Here is a 21,355-nt window from a genome sequence, read left to right as displayed (position 1 = left end):
TTTCTATAAGTGCATTATATTCCATTTGTATGTCAACCATCCACTTTTTTGAATTTTGTGCTTCATCAAAAGATAGAGGTTCCTCAACATCACATAAATTGGAAACAACCAAATCATAACAATTTGATGCGTAAGATACATGGCAAGAACCTGAACCAGTACGATTTGATACAAAGCATGACAATTTGATGCGTAAGATACATGGTGAGAACCTGAACCAGTACAACTAGACAAAGGTACATCCAATTTACTATCACGCAAGGTATGCACTAGCCATTTTGGCATACCTCTAGCCTCCTCATTCTCAACCCTTTCCACATCAAGTATATCATGTACATTTGCATCAGTAATAGGGTGATCTGTAACATTTTCAAAGACCCCTATAGGCTGTACATTTGCCTCATTCGAATTTACATTCAAATTTCACCCATTGAAAAGAGGCAACAAACTGTCGTAAATGTAGTGTGAGATACATTACTGTCTCTACTATATGAAGGGATGAACAAAATCTTTCACAAATACAACATCCCGTGAAACCAAGATACGCTTAGTTTGTGGATGGTACAATATGTAACCTTTGCTTTCGGTACTATAGCAAAAAAAAATTCATTTGACAACCTTATCATCCAATTTTTTACGCTGAGTTGTGGCACCATAGCATAAGCTGAACAACCAAAAATGCGCATGCGATCAATAGATGGGTTTCTATCATGCCATGCTTCATATGGAGCCATAGACTGCAAAGCTTTCATAGGACACATGTTAAATACATAAGTAGCATACATAATAGCCTCGAGCCAAAACGAATGTGGCAAAGCTTTACTCTTGACTATACATCGTGCTATTTTCGTAAATGACATGTTTTTCCTTTCAACAACACCATTTTGTTGAGGTGTATACGCATTGTACATTGGTGTTTTATCCCATGACTAGCCAAAAATGCATTAAATTCAAGAGACATATACTCCCCTCCTCGATCTGAACGAAGGGTGTCCATAGTACATTTAAAGACATTTTCCCATAGCTAAAAATTTCTTGAGGCACATAAACACTTCGGACTTAGCTTTAAGCGGATACACCCATGCATGCCTAGAGTAATCATCAATGAAAGTCATGAAGTAAAGGTAATTGCCAAGGATGGAGTTTGCATGGGATCACAAACATCATTATGCACAAGCTACAACTTGCATGTAGCCCTAATTGAACCATCCTTTGAAAGCTTTGAATGCTTTATCTTATTCAAAATACAGCCTTCACAAACATACTTCACAAGTGCTTCAAGAGGTGGCAAAGAAGCAACCATATCAAATTTTTGCAAACGCAGCAAACTCGAAAAATTCAGATGTCCAAAATGTACAAGCCAAAGTTTTGCATCTGAAACAACCTTTGAATCCACAATTGCATTTGCAAAATTCTGCCCACAGTTGTCATACAAAGTGATCTTATATAGCCCATGGCATAAAATGCCAGATGCAACAATTTCATCCCAAAACTGAGATAACGAACAATACATCTATCACCACAAATCTGACAACAAGACCAAGTCTAGCAAGTGCAAATATAGACAAAAGGTTCTTTTTGATCCTAGGTACATAAAGTGCATCAACAAGTGTGAAAGAATTACCATTCGTAGCAGTTAGCAAAATCTTTCCAACTCCTTAGACCGGATAAGAGGCATTGTTAGTACAAGTGACTGTATTCCTATGAGGGACAACCTCGAGAGAGGTAAATAAGTCACGATGAGAGGTAATGTGTTTTGTAGCATCACTGTCAAAATACCACACATGAGCATCTACAACTACTGGCATACATGCATCATGGAGAGAAGGATCATTAGTGCACTCTGCACTAAAAGCCCATTCTGCATCTACATTAGCATCACAATCTTCTTTCATAGAAGACTCTATAATAGCTACACTTGAAGTGGAACCAACCTCTTTCTTCTTAGCCTCTTTTACCTTCAATTTTGGACACTGCTTGATCAAGTGATCATTGTCTTTACATAAATGGCAACACACGTTCCTTTTGCCCTTTTCACCAAAATTTCCAAACGAAGTGCTTCCAGCAGAAGCATTAGGAACATGTGCCTTTCCACTTGTAGAAGAACCATAAGAAGTGACTACATTGCTGTTACCACTTTTTCTTTGAGTAGCAATAAAGGCATGTCAATTGTATGCTTTTTAGCCCTGTTTTTTCTAAACAGTAACTCTTGCAACAACAATGTGCATAATGCATCAAACTTGACAACTTCAGGATTTCCTTGGGTCATAAGTTTCCAAGTACTAGCAAAAGTGTGGTAAGAATCTAACAAAGCATCAAGAACAATCTGCACAAGGGAACTATAAAAAATGCAAAAATAAGTTGCTCATTAATATCCTTGATACCAGCAAGGAAAGTTTCCATGTCATCTTCCTCATGCATTATCTTTGACTCCAGTTCTTTACGAAAACAATACAATTTTAGCCTCATTGTGACTTGCATAAAGACGAGCCTGAATATCCCAAGCCTACTTTGTAGATTTAGCTGAACAAATGTGAGGAGTAATAGTGCACTTCACAGATAATGCAATCAATGTATGAGCTTGTGCATCTCTTATGTCCCAACAAGCCTGCTCTACCAAAGGCAAAACAGCTAGTGTGTTACCATACGTATGTGGTAGTGATGTGTGTGAACACACTTAGGACTGCCAGGGCATTTTTTCCCTCAGTGGGAGGTTTTTTTTATCCCCGTGCTATGAGGTCCCCAACTCCGAGAAGATTGGAGCGACTTGATAGATGGACTTCCTTTATTCTCCTTTTCTGTTGACGACACCCTGCTTTGTTTCCACAAAGTAGAGATACGAGCAACAAAAAAGAGGAAGTCCTCCATCCATCATGTTTGTGGTTTTAAGGGTCATACACCACAAGCCAGGTCGATAAATCAAGGATTTTAATAAAAGATATTTTCTAACATAAATATGAAATCCCATTGACATATTTAGAATCCATAAACAACGCTTTTTTTTTCACGTTTAAGAAGCACGACCGCCATCCATAAACCGTAAATATGATATGAGACTTATAGTAAACTAACTAAAAATCTTGTGAAAAGTACCCGACTAATCGGGTCCACCCATCCGTAGACATAGATCCGTTAAGATACTAGTCTCCCACTTTTCAGACCGCACTTACCCGTTCTGCTTGTTTCCTAATTACTACCACATCGTTTTACATATATAAACAATGTTCCTTTATTAATTCTGGTTATAGATTCTTTCATACAGCCCTTCAAACATCACCAAAAAAATCCTTTCTCAAACATGGTCTAATGAAGAAAGTCCTATAATTCAACAACAAATGAATCTTTAAATTATGCTTAAGAGTTTGTCGCTATCCACGGACTTTCTCTGTTTAACCAACAGAGCCTTTACAAAGGATTTACTTATTCGCTAATCGCAAAATACCCAAACTTTTTCAGTCACTAACCGCAAGGCATCTTGCTAACCGCAAGAGGCAAAAAGAGAGTTGATAATAGCTTATTCTCCGCTAACTGTGAAATCACCTTGCTAACCGCGAGTTCCATCTGGAAACAAGATATTCTTTCATCAATTGTTTTTTTTATTGATTTCTCGAACACGATTAACTACCTTTGAATATCAAACAAAGACAATTTATCAAACAGTAGCCATTAATCAAACAATTCTTTCACTACTCTATAAAATCATATGGACAGTTTCAGGAAATTCCTAAGCTTCACTTACTGATCATCATGTATAACAATGCAAATTATAAATTCATCTTGCCGGATTAGCAACACGTTCAACTACCTCTCATGGGCTTCGACTTCTCTCGCAGCTGATACCTTTGCTTGAGCTACATTTGGAGTAGTTGATAACTTCTTTCGCACCTTTCTTGGAGGTGGAGCGGCATGAGCGTCCTTCGAGCTTTGAGTCACTCACTTCAGAGCCATCGTATCACAAAATAGATGAGGAAAGAGAGAAGAGAACTCAAGAATTTGAGGGACAGTACGCCGGTGGTAGAGAAGAAGTTGAAGATGGAGATAGTTGAGGGTAAGAGCTTGAGGGAGAGAGGTTGAGGGAGAGAAGGTAACTCCGACGTTAAGGCAAGAGAGCTTCCGCTTCTAAGAACTTTTGTGTGTGTGTTTTGAAAGTGAAGGGAGAGGAGTCTTTATATAGGCTCTCAAGAGCCAAAAGCACAAGATAAGAATAGCGAAAAGCAAAGAGATAAGTTCGCGCATGTTAGCGGCTGTTTTTTTAATTAAAAAACGCATCTCGATGCGCGATTTTGAGTCTCTAGTTTTAGAAGAAGCTTGTTTTCCAAGAAAAGAAGCTCTAAACTTGACTTACTCCTCTTTCTTTTCTTAAAATACTCTTTCTTTCCTAAAAGTACTCCTCCTACTCCTTCTCTTCTAAAAATACTCCTCCTTTCTTAAAAATACTCCTTTCTTGAGGGTCAACTCTTATCTTTAGAAATAGTCTTAAGTTTCCCATATCAACCTATTGTTTCCAAGTGAACAAGGGTCATAATTAATAGTTCCAGATTTTGATTTTCGATCCGATGGTTCCTTTAGAAATGCGAACCTTACACATTTTTGCAAAGTAAATGAAATAGTTTTTATTGAAAAATGTTGGGTACATTACACGTGCATTGTATATACGCCCATCACTCTAGGACTAACTTATTTTTCCATTGCACACTAAGTAATACTACTCTCTATTGTGTTCCTTGAGATTCTTCATCTTCTCCAAGATGTGTGCGTTTCCCTGCAACCCTAGTTCCAACAATTGGTATCAATTAGGTTGCGTTCTTGCGGGCTTAGTCGCCACTGTTGTCAGCACACGCTTGCTCACTTTTCTCTGATTTTGGTGAGCTTTGATGAGTGTCAGCACGTTGACAAATACTTTGGGTCTACTCAAATTTTTTATTCCGGCTTATTTCGGCTTCCGCTTCCACTACAGGCAGTACTGTGCATATATTTTTGTCCTTTTGTGCAAAATTTTTGTTAGTGCTATTTTTTGCATAACAGGCTCCTTATAGTCTTCTTCGGGTTGTGCTATATAGCACATGCTTGTCTCGCTTTGTTTCTCCTCTTTTTGGGTAGTTTTCACATCAAGTGCAAACACTCGCCATGGCTGACAACAACATAGATGTGTTCAAGATGTTTGTTACTGAGGATAAATTGGATGGGGACAATTACCCAATGTGGGGTTACATGATGCAACATGTACTTGTGTCAAAGGGTGTTTGGAATGTTGTGTAGGGACTGATGTACGCCCTAGTTCTGAGGATACAAGCGATGTTGAGGATGTTGCAGGCTTTGGGGGTAGAGTTGCTGCTACCATAGCTATTTTTCCTACGACTGAGCAAGCTCGTTTGGATGCTAGAGATGAGTAGGCTCATGTATTGATTGCGTTATCCATTAGCACACTATTACTCCTCACATTCGTTCAACTAAATTTGCAAAACAAGATTGGAATATTCTGACTGGCCTTTGCAAGTCGCCAATGAGGCTAAAATTTCAATTTTGCGTAAAGAGCAATCGAAGATATGCATGAGAAAGATGACATGGAAACTTTCCTTGCTGGTATCAAGGATATAAATGAGCAACTCATTTTTGTAGGCGAATCCATTTCAGACAGTTCCCTTGTGAAGACTCTTCTTGATGCTTTGCCAGATTCTTACAAAGAGTCACTTTCAAGAAAGAACATGGCTAAACAGCATGCAATTGAACATGCTTTTATTGTTGCTCAAAGAAAAGGTGGTAACACCAATGTAGCCACTTCTCATGGTTCTTCCGTGAGTGGAAAATCACATGTTCCTAATGGTTTTGATGGCAACACTTCGTATATAAATTCAGGTGAAAAGGGAAAGCTTACCATTATTGTAAAGCTAATGATCACTTGATCAACCAGTGTCCAAAGTTGAAGGCAAAAGACGCTAAGAAGAAAGAGGTTGGTTCCACTACAAGTGCAACTATTGTAGAATCTTTTGTGAAAGGAGATTGTGATGTTGATGTAGATGCAAAATGGGCATTTATTGCAGAATGTCCTTATGATCCTTCTGTCCATGATGCATGTATGCCAGTTGCCGTAGATGCTCATGTGTGGTACTTTGACAGTTGTTTACCTCTCTTGAGGTTGTTCTCATGGGAATATAGTCACTTGTGCTACAAAGCACATTACCTCTCATCACGACTTGTTTACTCCTCTTGAGGTTGTCCTCATGGGAATATAGTCACTTGTGCTAACAATGCCTCTTATCCGGTCCAGGGAGTTGGAAAGATTGTGCTAGCTGCTACGAATGGTAATTGTTTTACACTTATTGATGCAGTTTATGTACTTGGGATAAAAAACAACTTTTCATCTATATTTACACTTGCTAGACTTGGTCTTGTTGAATTTATGGATGACAGATGTACAGTTCATTATTTCAATTTTGGTGATGAAATTGCTGCATCTAGCATTTTATGCCATGGGCTATATAAGCTCACTTTGTATGACAAGTGTGGGCAAAATTTTGCAAATGCAGTTGTGGATTCAAAGGCTATTTCAGATGCAAAACTTTGGCATGCATGCTCTGGGTATCTGAATTTTGCTAGTTTGTTGCGTTTACAAAAAATTTGATATGGTTGCTTCTTTGCCGCCTCTTGAAGCACCTGTGAAGCATGTTTGTGAAGGCTATGTAAGATACATCATTCAAAGTTTCCAAAGGATGGTTCAATAAGGGCTACATGCAGGTTGTAGCTTGTGTATAGTGATGTTTGTGGGCCTATGTAAACTCCGTCCTTGGGAAATTAACTTTACTTTGTGAATTTCATTGATGATTACTCGAGGCATGCATGGGTGTATCCACCTAAAGCTAAGTCCGAAGTGTTTATGTGCTTCAAGAAATTTCTAGCTATGGCTGAATATGTCTCCAAATGTACTATGGGCATCCTCCGTTCAGATCGAGGGGAGGAGTATATGTCTCATGAGTTTAATGCATTTCTGGCTAGTCATGGCTGAATATGTCTCCAAATGTACTATGGGCATCCTCCGTTCAGATTGAGGGGAGGAGTATATGTCTCATGAGTTTAATGCATTTCTAGCTAGTCATGGGATAAAACACCAATGTACAGTGCCATATACACCTCAACAAAATGGTATTGTTGAAAGAAAAAATAGGTCGCTTACGAAAATGGTACGATGTATGGTCAAGAGTCAAGCTTTGCCACATTCATTTTGGCTTGAGGCCATTATGTGTGCTACTTATGTACTTAACACGTGTCCTAAAAAAGCTTTGCAGTCTATGACTCCTTATGAAGCATGGCATGATAGGAAGCCATCTATTGATCACATGCGGATTTCTAGTTGTTTGGCTTATGCTTTGGTGCCACAAATGCAATGTAAAAAATTGGATGATAAGGCTGTCAAATGTTTTTTTTTTGGGTTAAAATACTGAAAGCAAAGGTTATAGGTTGTACCATCCGCAAACAAAGCATATCTTGGTTTCATGAGATGATGTGTTTGTGGAAGATCTCGTTCAACCTTTGCTATCATGCACTAGAGACAATAATATAAGCTCATAGGACATTAATGACAACTTATTGCCTCTTTTCAATGGGAAAAGTTGAATGTAAATTCCAATGAGGAAAATGTACAGCCTATGGGGGTTTCAAAAAGTGCTACGGATTAGTCTATGTCTGATGCAAATGTACATGATGTACTTGATGTGGAAAGGATTGAGAATAAGAATGCTGGAGGTATGCCAAAATGGATGGTGTATACTTTGCGTGATAGTAAATTGGATACACCTTTGTCTAGGCGTACTCATTCAGGTTCTTGCCATGCATCATATGCATCAAATTGCTACACTTTGGCTGTTTCTAGCTTGTGTGATGTAGGGGAACCTTTGTCTTTCGACGAAGCACAAAATTCTAAAAATTGGATGGTTGTCATGCAATAAGAAGATGATGCACTTATAGAAAATGACACATGGGCATTATATGATTTGCCCCTTGCCAAAAATTACATTGGTACAAAGTGGGTTTACAAGTTGAAACCTGAGTCCAATGGTGAGATAGATCACTATAAGGCTCGACTTGTTGCAAAATGTTATGCACAACAAAAAGGCATACATTATGAGAGATGTTTTCTCCCAACTACTGTGCATTTTCTATGTGCATTGGCAGCTCATTTTGGTTGGGATGTACATCAGTGAGACATTGTTACTGCTTTCTTGAATGGTGACATATTTGAGGAAGTTTATGTAACGCAGCCTCGTGGTTTTTTCATTAAAGGGCAAGAAGATAAAGTGTGCAAATGTAAGAAAGCTTTATATGGGTTGAAGCAATCTCTTTGTGCTTGGTATGAGAAAGCTGACACTCATTTGGTTAAATGAGGCTTTTGTAACAGTCCAACAGAAAGCACTTTGTATGTAAAGTGTGAAGGCGATAGACTTCTCATTGTTGTTCTTTATGTGGATGATTTGATGATCATTGGTCTGAATGAGGCACATATTGCTGAATTTAAGGCTGATTTGAATGCTACTTTCAAGATGAAAGATTTGGGGTTGTTGCATCATTACTTGGGCATACAGTTTGAGCAGTGTGATGGTGGTATTGCCTTGTGTCAAACAAGCTACATAGAGACATTGCAATGTATGTTTGGACTTGAGGACTACAAACCTATTGCTACTCCCATGGAAACAAGTTTGAAGTTGTTCTCATGATGCTAATGATCCTGTCGATGTCACTCTTTATCAAATTGTTGTTGGATGTCTTATTTATGTATGCAATACAAGGCCATATATTCAGTTTGCAGTCTCATAGGTCAACAGACGTTTGCATAACCCGGGGTCTAAGCATTGGCAGGCTGTCAAGAGGATTTTTTCTTGGCTTGTTTGATCCCAAGGGGGAATCAAAGGGGGCCATATATTCAGTTTGCAGTCTCATAGGTCAACAGACGTTTGCATAACCCGGGGTCTAAGCATTGGCAGGCTGTCAAGAGGATTTTTTCTTGGCTTGTTTGATCCCAAGGGGGAATCATTGCCGCCAGATTTACATGTTTTTTTGGACTCAGATTGGGCTGGTTGTTTTGACACACGAGTGTCCACAAGAGGTTTTTGTTTCACGTTGGGTAGGTCATGCATATCATGGTTGAGCAAGAAGAAACCTATTGTGGCCACTTCCAATTGTGAGGTTGAGTACAAGGGACTCTTCATAGCTACGGTTGAGTGTGTATGGCTCAGACGCCTTATGACTGATTTGGATGTTGGACGGGACACAACCATCATTATCTGCACGGATAGTCTTGTTGAGGAAGGAGAGGCTATGGAAGCATGGTGAGATGCTATGGTTGCATCAGCTTGCAGAGAAGCACGAGAGAGAGAGAGAGAGAGAGAGAGAGAGAGAGAGAGAGAGAGAGAGAGAGAGAGAGAGAGAGAGAGAGAGAGAGAGAGAGAGAGAGTTCGACACACCTTGAAAAAAACACGCTACCTCTTCTATTACATTAAGTCTACTTTTACATATAGCCTTTCTGAAGTGATATTCACCATTGCTTTTATTCATGCAATCTCCACTAAGGACTCATGTTATCTGCATGCTATAGGGATAATTCCCATGAGCTAGACACCGGACAAACAAGTGGGCTTGCATACCCAACAACCCTCCCCTCAAGCCCAAACCACTGACAATGGACTTGAGATAGACCATGGCAGAGTTCATTCACCTGAAACCATGAGTAGAAGTCCCCCCCTTGACAATAACACAGGTATCTGTGTGTACTTCCCTCAAACAACTATCAGTGTGAGACAATACCAGAACTCGACCAAACAACAAGGGTGTTCTTACCATTTTATTTTTATGGCACTGTCTATAACCCATACAATTATTGAGAAATAACTGACATAATGGAAACATAAAGACAGACTTAAGAAAAAACAAACTACAGGACATCACTTTCTATGAAAAGCATTGGTGCTGCATTGTCTTCATCACCTTCAACCATATTGATCTATTGCTTGTTCTTCTTAAAGCATTTTTCCGATGAATGATTAGTCTTTCCACAATGGGTGCAAGTATTTTTGCTGAAACAATCCTTGGTTTGATGATTGCTGCGTTCACATATAGCACAAGGTCTAGTGCGAGTAGTAGACCTGGTGGAATTGGTAGTTGAATTGCAACCACAGGCTACATATGTAGTTGGTACAAAAGAGCTGATTCGTGGTACTCGTTTCTCTTCTTCCTGCAATGAGTTAACAATACCATCCAAATAAGGCAGAGGATCCTTCTCCTTTAAAATAGTGACAATTTGATGAAATTCTGTCGGTAGACTATTCAGAAAAATGGCTTCAACATAAACTGGCTGTGTTTTGATGCTCTTCAGTCTATTTGCGTAAGCTGCAATGTTCTTCACGCATGCGAATAGAATATAATTCCATTTTTAAACTCATTTTGGAATACTTAGCTTTGGCACTGAAAAGCTTCTCTAACTCTATCCAGGCAGCACTTGAAGAATCAACATCATCCAAATAATGAATAAAGTCGTCTTCTAAGGAAGTTAGAATGATACCAAAATCTTGTTCGTCTTTCCTCTGTTGCTCGGCAGAGAGGGCTCGAGTTACTGCAGTTGTAGTGCCTCCTTTGTCGAGGGCGAGAGGCTTGACCACATTCCATAGGTTTTTTCACATCAAATAGCCTTTGACTTTAATTTGCCAGGTGTGGAAGCCGGAGCCGTTGAACTTATCCACTTTTGATGCCATCCTTCTTTGTCGCCTTGGTAGACTTTGAAAAATTGCCTAGAATTCCCTGCATTTTGAGATGCTTATCGAAAACAATAGATAAAATATGCCAGCTTCAAGAAGCTTAACCGATATGCTGCAAATCGCATATTGAGCACGGGTGTGACCGTCCACTTGCTTAGAAAGTTATTGTAGGTTGGCCATTATTAGTAAATAGTGTGAACACAAATTTAAAAAAATGCTGCGTTGCAGACGTCGACTACAGCGTCAATGACCTGTTTGCTTCACAGCGGGCTAGGAAGGCCAAATCAGGGATTGTTGAGGTGTCGAAAAATGCATGTGGGCCAAGGGCGCTCCTGATGAGCCCAAATTCCGAGCTTTTCGTGCAGGCGAAATCGCAGCAGCTTCGCTTAAGAAGAGATTGTTTTCATGGCTTGCAGAATTGCCATTGCTACAAAGTGGGGTCGAAAACCAGGTGAGCACCTCGCTCTGATCCCATCTGTTGAGGAAGGAGAGGCTATGGAAGCATGGTGGGATGCAATGGTTGCATCAGCTTGCAGAGAAGCACGAGAGAGAGAGAGAGAGAGAGAGAGAGAGAGAGAGAGAGAGAGAGAGAGAGAGAGAGAGAGAGTTCGACACACCTTGAAAAAAACACGCTACCTCTTCTATTACATTAAGTCTACTTTTACATATAGCCTTTTGAAGTGATATTCACCATTGCTTTTATTCATGCAATCTCCACTAAGGACTCATGTTACCTGCATGCTATAGGGGTAATTCCCATGACCTAGACACTGGACAAACAAGTGGGCTTGCATACCCAACAAGTGTGAGTGCATTGGCAATTTTGAGGAACCCAATTTTTCATGCTCACACAAACCACATTGAGGTGCATTATCACTATGTCAGGGTGTGCACTTTGTCGCACGTGTCGGAGAATGGGAACTTGACAAAACACCGTGTGCAAGCCATGCATGGTGCAAGCACACAACTAAATAGTCCTAGCAAGCTCAAAGGGGCAATGGTGTGTCACTTACCTCTCAATGTTTCCATCGTGAAGGATCCTGTGCCGTAAAGAAGAAGGAACTACCACCGTCGCCGCCGTGCTTCAACCGCCTCGCCACCATCGATGCCGCCACAATGCTCGATCTCTCTCTCTCTCTCTCTCTCTCTCTCTCTCAAGCATACACACACACACACACAAACACACACATACACGCGTGAGCACACGAAGGAGGAGGAGACAGAGGTAGAGATAGAGGTAGAGCAAGAGCACTTCTTAGCTTGCACCTCAAAGAATGAGGATTTTAGGTCAAAATGGACCTTTTATAAGAGTCTCACCCATTCACACATGGGCGCCCACAGTGGCTGATCATAGTAAAAATTGGATAAGTGATGCGCCTCTCATCGGAGATCACCCTACACATCTATTGAACCGACAAGCCCGATCCATGACTCAAATAAATGATAAGGCGTCCATCGAAGGTGATAGGGTGTCCGTGAGGGTTAACATGCCCCCCTTCTTGATGTAGATTCCGTCCTCGGGAGCTATTGAGATGAAGCTTGTTTGTCGAGGTGGAAGAGCATCTGAGATTGAACGTCCTTAGCCTTCTTCTGACACTACAAAATCAATTAAAATTGGCATAGTAATTGCATTCTCATATACAATTTAAAAGCATATGCAGTGAGTAAGAACACAAATTGATGGTAACATAATATTAAACAATTTGTCAGTAGTAAACATTAAACTGAATATAATCAAACACATAAGCAGTTGTAAATGTCAAAAAATAAACAAGTCTGGGGTTGCTAATTGAACGATCGAGAGGCAGTAGAGGTCAACTATTAATACCATGGGCAAGATTTTCAATTCTCTCTGGTCAGTTAAGCTGTTTAATTGCGAGTGCAAAGTATTTCATGTTCGAGGGCTGACTAGAGGCTATACCTAAAAGACCCTCTAGTTAAGCTACGATAAAAGGAATTTGCTTATGAAATCATAGCCTAAAATATTCCCTTTGTTTGACCCCCCAAAGTGTGAGTGAAGTACCCAATTAAGATTTTACATTGTCGGCACTCTTGTGTTTTTTTTTTTTTTTTTCCCTTTTCATTTTGTAACTTTGGGGGGTCATATTGACACTGTTACCCTCCCCAGGCTCATCACAATAGTAAACTCCATTCATGTATGGTCTCTACTAGGAACAAGGAAGTATCAGGCAATTCATTATCGATTCCAGTAGGGGCTTCACCACTGGGTATGCGAGACAAATGATCCACCATGACATGTCTTTCATCAGGTCTCATCACAACGGTAAAATCAAACTCAAGAAGAATTAGCAACCATCGTGTAATTCTTGTCACGAAACAAGGTTCATTCACAAGATACAACAATGCTTGATGATCAACATAGAAAACAAACTTGTTGGCAAGAAGGTAGTAGCGAAATTTCTTTACTGCATAAATCATAGCTAAACCTTCTTGCTCTATAGTTGTGTAGCTCCTTTCAGCATCATTCAATTGACGACTTGCAAAGCTAATGGGGTAGTCCAATTTATGTTCTCCTGGTCGAGCTAGAACACACCCAATAGCAAAGTTCGATGCATCAATATGCACATGAAAAATTACATTCCAATTGGGCACTCGTAGAATGGGAGCACTTGTTAAGGTCTTTTTTAATAACTCATAAGCATGGTCGCACTCCGTGGTCTAGTGAAACTCAATAAGAAGCTTGTACAATGGGCAAGAAATCTTGGCGAAGTTTAAAATAAAAAACCGGTAATAACCAACCTGACCAATGAACCTTTGAACTCCTTTATAGTTTGTAGGTGGCGGCAAATAAAAAATGGCTTAATTTTGCTCTCATCTGTGGAAATCCCATTCTTGGACACTATATTCCCTAAAATGACTCCATGTTTAACCCAAAATTGGCATTTGAAAGGGTTTATTGAGATGCGATACAATCTGCACTTTTCAAACACTTTTGGTAAACATGATAGATGTTCTTTCCAAGAGGAATAAACACAAAGGTCATCTAAGAAAGCTTCACAAAACTCCCTCAAATATTCTCTAAAAGAAGTGTTTATTAATCTTTCGAAGATAGCAGGGGCATTGGTTAAGCCAAAAGCCATAACACAAAATGCGAATAGTCCAAATTCGATTATAAAGGCAATTTTATCTTGGTCCTCTAGTGCAATTGTGATTTGATTGTAGCCAGAGTATCATCTAAAATGCTATAAGCTTCCTTCCCTGCAACTCTTTCAAGCACGTGTTTCGAATATGGCAAGGGGTAATGGTCTCTCCTATTGGCTACATTAACCTTCTTGAGATCCACACACACTCAGAGTTTCCCATTCTTTTTTGGCACAATAACTATTGGAGACACCCATTCTGAGTGCTCAATAGGGTATATATATCCACATTTCACAAGCTTTTCAATCTCTTCTTTGAACAATCTTTGCATACTTAGGATTCATTGGGTAGGGTTGTTGCTGGATTGGTTTAGCCGTGCTATTCATGGAAATTGTGTGTTGCACCACGGAAGGTGGAACACCTTTCATATCATGATATGTCCAAGAAAATATATTCTTGAATTATTTGAAAAGCTTCTTAAGTACATATTCCTCAGTCTCTGTCAGAAATTGGGCAATGAAAAAAGGTTTGGACTCTTCTCCTGGGTCTGCTAACTCTATTTCCTTAACTATCACGGGACCATCATAGACTCCATTTCTGCCATTGATAGGTTTTCTGTGGGCTTTTGTATACTCCACCTTACGCTCCTCCGTGGTGTAGGATTTGAAATGCTCAGGTGCAGGATGTAAATCTGTGGGATCTTGTTGTTCTGTGGACTGTGATTTCTCTTCCGATTCCTTTTGTTGTTGAGCTAGCTCTCGGTTTTGTCGTCTCCTCACAGTACGGCTCAACTTTCGCTTCTTTGTAGCCTCTAATTGTGTAATGTCAATGGGTCGTGGACTGCACCACATGACACTTTGAACGTATTCTCCCCAATTATCTACCAAATTACGATGAGCATCAAATGTCCCCCATATAACTAAGCCATTCTGTGGTAGATTTCTTTTCATTTATCCTAGCATGCACATTTGCTCGATATCGTCTCCTTTTATATCTCTTACTCTTGTTGTCTAATTTTGATTACGTCCTTCCTCTAGTGAAGAGTCACTAAATGAATCACTACTGTTGTCTTCTCCTCTTCCGGATAGATTGTCATCTACGGTACCACTGGGCCTTGAATGGTTTGTCCACACATTTGCACCATGATTTAACTTTGATTGATGATTCTGACTCCGAATCGTGTGGGCTATAGTCTTTTGAGACGCTACTGGTTCCAATGTCAATCAAGCCTTTATCTGGTAGGTCATTAGAAGATATATGTATTGCTCCTATCATATATAAAGGTACAAGTTGTGGCATTTCATCCCCCTTAGGTGTTACCCAGGTCGTCCCGCTCAGGTGTTACCCAGGTCATTCCCCTATTTACCCAAGTGTCTATGGTTGCCGCTAGGTGGACCCAATCCACATTGTCAGACTCAGTCATCCCAGGTAGAACATCCATATAAGGGGAATCTTCCCCAACATTAGTGTCCTTTTTACACTTGTAAAAATATTGCAATGGGGCCGAGTGAATTGTGGTGTCAGATCTAGGTTGGGTTGTGAATCTAAGTGTTCCTCCTCTATTGGCACCTCCCTAGCTCCATCCATATGTGCAAATTGTGGTAGCCCGACTTTGAGTTCTCCATTCAGGAAAGTTCCAAGAGCTAAGAATAGCTCAAGGTCTCCATATAGTTTAGACATGATAGTGGTTCTAACTTCTGAAGCCATGAAATCCATCAAGTTGGCAATATTTACTGACACTTTTTGGGCTTCAATCCCTTGACATGGGGAAGATGGGATCTCCATTTCTTTGATGGGGTCAGTTAATCCCTCTGTAAACATTCTCTGCAAGAAGAAGGGAGTGCGTCCACTACCCGATGACCTAAAGTCACTTTCTTCTTGGATGACACTAGGTATGTCTAGTGGTCTATGTTATTTGTGAGGCTGCTTTTGCGTAGGGAACACTGTGTCTATAATTTGGATCTGCCTAGGTGCTAGCTCTAGATCCCTTTGGGTATCTTTTACCAAACTCATCAATTGCTTGACTAGCTTGATGTCCTCTGTAGGGTTTGGGTAAGTTCCTATCTTCTTCTTGGGTTCCTTGGGTCCTGGCCATTGTGGCTCATGATGATCTTCCTTGTTTTTTCCTTTTCTAATGGTCATTTTTTAGTTTCCATGGTCTCACTTGAATTAGAATCTGCTTCAGTGTCGTTCATATACATGGGGTCGTCACCAGCCCCTATGTTGGTCTTTGAACTGGGGTCTGACTTCACTGCTTTTTGCGATCTCTTTTTCGTGTTTTCTTCTTCTTTTGAGATTGAGCAATTGATGTTGTGTCTCTTTCTTCAAGAATATAATTTTGGTTTTGGAGCATCGATCGTGTGAGTACATTTACTAGTACCACATGCGTACTTTGTGAGGGCTCCTCGGTAACCTCAATTAAATTCAATGGTGTGATCTTTGGTGCATTTGGATTTTTAGGACATTGGGCAATCCAATGATCTATGCCACATCAATTACACATGAGTATCCGCATTGTAGATGTGCTGGCTTGATTGGCTTGTATTAGTGTGTCATTCTTTTGTAATCTAATAGGACACTTGGCTACACGATGTGGACCCCCACACTCGTAGCATTGAAGAGGTGGTCTCTTGGTAGTGAAATTGATATTTTGGCCTCTTGCTGCAAGAGTAGCTACTTGATAGACATGTTTGACTTGTCCCCAATAGTCCTCCATATACGATTGTGGACTTTCTTCAAGTGCATCAATCCCATAGGCAATGTTAGGGTCTATATCTTCCTCAAGGCCTTCCAAACAAGCAATAGATGACTCACAACCCACTAGATTCATAGAAGTGATTCTCGGATGTGGGGGTTTTGGTCCTAGCACAGGAGGTGGTAATGGTGTCGTTTGAACAACATTTTGGACCCTAGGGACCATGTGTTTTGAGACAGTTGTTCAAGAGGTGGGTGTTAGGTTTAATGGCCATGTGGCCGACCGCCCATCACTAACTGCCGCTAACCCTAAGTGTACAGCTATACACTTGTGTGAGCCACTAACACTAAGTACAATGTGTATTGTGCCTTAGTGCATAAGATAAGAGAAGAAAGAAAGGGGGCATACAGTACATTGGCTCTCCCCCTTCAACCTTTGTGTGTCTATGGTGGTGTGTGCGTGCGTATTCTTCTTCCGTTGTGCTCCCAGCTCCTCCCCATCATCTGGTATCAGAGTGGTTTCATTCCCGAAATCGTTTGCGCGCGCGCGCACACTTTCAAGAGTACAAACAGGATTCTGATTTCGCCATTGGCAATTTCAGCTTCCCGAGAGCGTTTCCATCAGGTGTCTTGTAGTTTTACCCCCCTTTTGGAGCCATTCGAGCCATTAGAAACCCCATTCGAGCTACGATTCAGGAGCTGAAATTTTCAGCCCTCTTGTAGTAATTTGTGTTGCAGTGCTTCCATAGCCAGTTACAGGTACCTTTGTTGCAGTCTCTTCCATCTACGAGAGCCCACGGCTCATTCGGGAGTGTGTAGCCTCTTTCGGAGTGGCCTCATACACACAGAGTGGGAGCTTGACAGCATTGTCTTCTTCGACTACAGGTACAGGTACAGGCTACAGGTTTCAATGCTTGCGATATTATGGTTCCAGTGGGAGTAGTTGTTTATGCGTACATGCATATGTTGACACTTTTAACAATGTTTGAGCTCTTTTGAGAGCAAATTGACTCCCCACAGGGATGTTTAGTTGCAGGCACATGCTTTTGACGAATGTTTGACAAACTTGTACGTCTTTGTGGATATTGCCATTGTACGCTTTTGTGGAGCGATCTTTTGGCTAGTACGGCAGTCCCGGCCATTTCTGAGACTTGGTCCGGAAGATAGCCATTTCTAAGATTTGGCTATACATTTTTTGCTGCATAACCTACGTTGTTGAGGGTCGATAGCGTGAGGTTTTCATTGAGCTGGGGTATTCTCAAATGTGGAGATACCTTCGGTGATACAGGTAGCTGGAGCATCCCTTACGAGGCCTCGCCATAGGACATGTATAGAGTGGTATAGGTGCTTTTGACGCTGAGTTGGCGGTCTATGGTCAGTTTGACTGTTTATGCGCCTCAGTTGGTCTCTATACAGTGTGTTTTTGAGAGGCATTGCTCTCTTCTATGCTTTGTGAGTGACATACTTGGTCATTTTGTCTCGTATTTTGGTTGACATAGTCCCAAATACAAAGGAGACTCTGCCGAAATTTTCCCAGAATCTTTTGGTAGTTTTGTCACCATGTCTACTAGCAAAGACCGTGACATTTATGACATAAAGAAGTTTGATGGCACTAATTTTCAGCTTTGGAAGAATCAGATGCAAGATGTGCTTGTCCAAAAGAAACAGAAATTGCCTATTATTTATGCGACACGGACTGAAGAGATGAATTTGACTCAGTTTCAGTGGGAGGAGCTTGATGAGCTATGCAGATCTACTATTAGATTGCACCTTGCTGAGTCAGTGTACTTTTCAGTGCTAGAATGTGAATCTGCCTATGGTTTATGGCAAAAGTTATGCAGCACTTATGAAAAAGATACGGCAAGTAATAAGGTTTTCATGATGCGAAAAATGTTTAACCTTCGCATGAAGGAGTCAGCCAGTGTTGCTAGTCATATTAATGACTTTGATTCTCTATTTGCTCAGATTTGTACACAACGGATCAATATTTGACGAGATGAAAGCAATCTTCTTACTTTGTTCGTTGCCACCCTCATGGGATATCTTTTGCACAGATGTCAGTAACTCTGCTCCTAATGGTATGCTAGTGTACATTGATGTCACTAGTTCTCTTTTGTCAGAGGAAATGCGCCGCAAGGCTATGGATAGCTCGCATCATGGCGAAGCTCATTATGTGCAAAAGGATGCAAAACAGCGTAAAGGTCGTTCTTGGAATCGTGAATCCAAGAAAGAGGGCAATAGAGATGCTTCAAAGGGTAGATCAAAGTCTCCTGGTCGTCGCAATGTTCAATGCCATTATTGTGATAAGTTTGGTCATATAAAGAAGGATTGTTATGCTTGGAAGCGTGACAAAGGTAAAGGCAAAGGCAAAGACAATGATGATAAAGAGGAGAAACCAAAGAGTTCGCTTAAGATTGAAGAATTGAACATAGTGCAAGATGATTGTGATGCACAAGACATCAATATGTTGATTGAAAATAATGATGTATTTTATGATGCACAAGAAACTCTATCTCTATGCCAGCAGAGCTACTTGTTAGTGGTGAAGTGTCCCATACATGGATTCTTGATTCGAGCGCTTCGTTGCATGTCACACCTCATAGGCATTGGTTTACTACATATGAGGAAACCATTGGCACTGTTACGCTAGGTGACAGCTACTCTTGTGACATTGTGGGCATAGGTGATATTGCTATGGTTATGGAAAATGGGGTAAGGTTTACCATACATAATGTGCGTCATGTTCCAGCTTTGACACGAAATTTGATTTCGGTTGGACGCCTTGATGACTTGGGTTACAAAGTCACTTTTCATCAGCAGTCTTGGCGTATTGCGAAAGGTCATCTTATTTTAGCCCATGGTTCTAAAATTGATACACTTTATCCTCTTTATGTATCTGACAAGAACAATGTTCTTTCTGTAATAACCGAGCTGCCAACTATTGCTTTGTGGCATAGCCGGTTAGGTCATATGTCAAATAAGGGAATGGAAACTCTTTCTCGTTTGGGCTACTTATCGTTTTAATCATTTTTTGATTTTCCCTTTTGTGAACACTGTCAATATGGTAAGCAAACACGAGCACATCGTACACAGTCTTTTGACAAAGAAAGAAAGCCCTTAGAGCTTGTGCATAGTGATTTATGTGGGCCTATGCCTTCTAAATCCCATGGTGGTGCGTCTTATTATGTTACATTCATTGACGATGCAACACGACATGTTTGGGTTTATGCCATGAAGTCTAAAGATGAGACTTTTTCTTGTTTCAAAAAGTTCTTATCTAGTGTGGAAACTCAGTCTGAACATAAGTTGAAAGCTTTAGCTTAGACAATGGTGGAGAATATGTCTCCAAAGAGTTTGCAGACTTCTGTTCAAGTAGGGGAATTAAGCGTGAGTTTACAGCTCCTTATACCCCTGCACAAAATGGTGTTGCCGAACAAATGAATAAGACCATCCAAGAGAGGATTATGTCTTGTATTTGATCAATAGATCACCACATGCTTCATTACAGTTTCGTGTACCTTTGGAGTTATGGTCAGGGCATAAGTTGTCTTATGAAAAACTCCGTACATTTGGCTGCGAAGCTTATGCACATGTACCCAAGGAGTTGCGTGCTAAGCTTGACCCTAAGTCCATGAAATGCATCTTTATTGGCTATGGTGTAGATGGTCAATTTGGCTATCGTTTATGGGATCCGGAAAGTCAATCAGTAATCCATAGCAGTGATGTTGTCTTCAATGAGACCAAGATGCATAGGCAGCCAACGAAAGAGGTTGAATTCCAGAAAGTGACGTTTTTCGATGTATCACCTCCTATACAGATAGCTCCAGAGCCAATTATTACACAGGCTAGTACAAGCTCTGATCAGCCGAGGAGATCTCAAAGAGTCTCACATCCGCCAGAACGGTTTGTTCCAGGCGTGGACTTTGTGTTGCTGACAGATAGTGGTGAGCCTTCTTGTTACAAAGAGGCTATGCTAGCCAATGATAAGGTTCAGTGGGAACATGCTATGAAGAGGGAGCTATCCAGTATTGCAAAGAACAAAACATGGGAACTTGTTCCATTGCCAAAAGGTAGGAAAGCTTTGCCTTGTAAATGGGTTTACAAGAAGAAGATGCATCCAATGTTGAGAATTACAAAGCTCGTTTAGTGGCCAAAGGTTTCAAGCAAGAATATGGTGTAGATTTCTAGGAAATATTTTCTCCAGTGGTCAAGATGACGACACTAAGAATGTTGCTTGCTTTGGTTGCCACTGAAGATATGGAGCTTGATCAAATGGATGTCATTACAGCTTTCTTACATGGTGATCTTGAGGAAGAGATTTATATGCAGCAACCTGAAGGTTTTGTGCTCAAGGGCAAGGAACATTTGGTCTATAAGCTTCTGAAAAGTCTCTATGGCTTGAAGCAATCGTCCAGACAATGGTATCAAAAGTTTGATGCATTTATGCGTTCCCTAGGCTATAAGCGCAGTAATGAGGATCCATGTCTTTACATGAAAAGACAACCAAATGAACAGCTTGTTATGCTTATCCTTGATGTAGATGACATGCTTGTTGCTGGTCATTCTAAGAAGGACATTGCTGACTTGAAAACCAAGCTGAAAAGTCAATTCGACATGAAAGATTTGGGTGAAGCCAATCACATTTTTTGTATGCACATTACTCGTAATCGTAAGAAGAGGTTGTTGTACCTTTCTCAAAAAGAGTATGTGCACAAGGTTCTTGATCGTTTCAACATGCAGAAGGGGAAGGCCTTGAGTACTCCATTGCCTGCATATTTGAAACTTAGCAAGAACGATTGTCCCAAATCTGCTGAAGA

This window comes from Adiantum capillus-veneris, chromosome 10 (assembly GCF_014529385.1).
Source record: "Adiantum capillus-veneris isolate H3 chromosome 10, ASM1452938v2, whole genome shotgun sequence".
In the NCBI taxonomy this organism is placed as follows: Eukaryota; Viridiplantae; Streptophyta; class Polypodiopsida; order Polypodiales; family Pteridaceae; genus Adiantum; species Adiantum capillus-veneris.
Note: the sequence above shows the minus strand (reverse complement) of the source record.